Source organism: Leopardus geoffroyi, chromosome X (assembly GCF_018350155.1).
Source record: "Leopardus geoffroyi isolate Oge1 chromosome X, O.geoffroyi_Oge1_pat1.0, whole genome shotgun sequence".
Taxonomy (NCBI): Eukaryota; Metazoa; Chordata; class Mammalia; order Carnivora; family Felidae; genus Leopardus; species Leopardus geoffroyi.
This window is the reverse complement of record NC_059343.1, coordinates 106988015-106990212: the sequence shown is the minus strand read 5'-3', so window position 1 is coordinate 106990212 and position 2198 is coordinate 106988015. Positions and strand designations below refer to the sequence as shown.

General features: G+C 34.8%; 1 pseudogene; it reads right to left on the bottom strand.

The window, feature by feature from the left end:
• Positions 1-1043: 1043 nt before the first annotated feature.
• Positions 1044-1732, bottom strand: LOC123594448 (annotated as a pseudogene).
• Positions 1733-2198: the final 466 nt, after the last annotated feature.

Here is a 2198-nt window from a genome sequence, read left to right as displayed (position 1 = left end):
TGTTTTTTTTTTAAATTATTGTTTATTAAATTTTTTTTAATTTTATTTTTAATTTTTTTTAAATTTACATCCAAATTAGTTACCATATAGTGCAAAAATGATTTCAGAAGTAGATTTCTTAGTGCCCCTTACTCATGTAGCCCGCCCCCCTCCCACAACCCCTACAGTAACTCTCAGTTTGTTCTCCATATTTATCAGTCTCTTCTGTTTTGTACCCCTCCCTGTTTTTATATTATTTTTGTTTCCCTTCCCTTATGTTCATCTGTTTTGCTCTTAAAGTCCTCATATGAGTGAAGTCATATGATTTTTGTCTTTCTCTGACTAATTTCACTTAGCATAATACCCTCCAGTTCCATCCACGTAGTTGCAAATGCCAAGATTTCATTCTTTTTGATTGCTGAGTAATCCTCCATTGTATGTACATATGTATGTGTGTATATACATATACACACATATATATACATATATACATACATACATGTGTGTATATACACACATACATACACACCACATCTTCTTTATCCATTTATCCATCAATGGGCATTTGGGCTCTTTCCATACTTTGGCTATTGTTGATAGTGCTGCTATAGACATGGGGGTGCATGTATCCCTTTGAAACAGCACACCTGTATCCCATGAATAAATGCCTAGTAGTGCAACTATTGGGTTGTAGGGTAGTTCTATTTTTAGTTTTTTGAGGAACCTCAATACTGTTTTCCAGAGTGGCTGCACCAGCTTGGATTCCTAAGAGAACATTTAAATTTTTAAGTGAACAATATATTGTTGTTGACTATAGGTTCTATGTTGTACAACAGATCTCTAGAGCTTATTTATCTTGCTTAACCTTAACGTCATGACTATTTCTCCCTTCTACAGCCCCTGGCAACCACTAATCAACAGCTTTATATAGATTTTCACTATTTATATAGATTTTCACTATTTGAGAGACCTCATATAAGTAGAACTGTGTAGGTTTTGTTTTTCTGTGATGGGCTTATTTTAGTTTATTTTCTTTTTTTCAGTTTTATTCCTTTATATGACAATCAGTGATTAGTTATTATCCACATTAACTGTAGGTTTTTAAAAGTGGTGACTGGTGTTTAGGTAACCAATGTATAGAGCTTGTTTGGTGAATCTTCACCCTTGTTACATTTTCTGCACAACCACACGTGGACACAGTATGGAACATTCCTTATTCCTTTGCCCAGACAGCTTTGTTAAACCTGGTGTCAATGTGCACATCTGGAATTCTCATCTCCTTCATGGCAAATTTCTGGATCTTTTTGAATGACCAAGAGGCAATGCTTCTTAAACTCCACTCCATGGATCCTCTTGTGAATGTTGATGGTGTGTTCTCTGGTCACTACCTCAATGATGGCTGAATGGCCCTTCTTCTTGCTACCCTTTTTTGCAGGAGCCATTCTGCAGGCCCTGGTTGGAAAGCATGCCACATTTTCTTTGTTCATTCATATATCCATAGATGTTTTCACATCTTGGCTATTTTGAATAGTGCTGCAATGAACATGAAAGTGCTAAAATGTCTTAGAGATTCTGATTTCAATTCTTTTGGATACATATCAAGAAGTGGATTACTGGCCCACAAGGAATTCTATTTTTAATTATATGAAGATCTTCCATACTCTTTTACTTAGCATTGGCACCATTTTGCATTTGCACCAACAGTGTATAAGGGTTTCAGTTTCTCCCCATCCTTGCTAATGCTTCTTATCTTTTGTATTTTTTATGGTAGCCATCCTGACAGATGTGAGGTTATATATATATCACTGTACTTCTGATTTGCATTTCCCTGATGGTTAGTAACATTAAGTATTTTTTCATATACCTGTTGGCCTTTCTATGTCTTCTTTGGAGAAATATCTATTCAAGTCCTTAGCCCATTTGTTAATTGGTTTGTTAATTGTTAATTGGTTAATTTGATTATTAGGTTTGTTTGTTTTTTGCTGCTGAGTTTTAGGAGTTCCTACATATTTTGAACATTAACCCCTTATCAAATCTGTATTTTGCTAATGTTTGTTCCCATTCCATAAGTTGCCTTTTCACTCCAATGGTTGTTTTCTTTGCTGTACACAGATTTTCATTTGATGTAGACCAATCTGTTTATTTTTACTTTTGTTTTTGATTGTACTTTTTAATGTCCAATCCATGAAATCGTTGCCAAGACCAAGGTCATGAAGCTT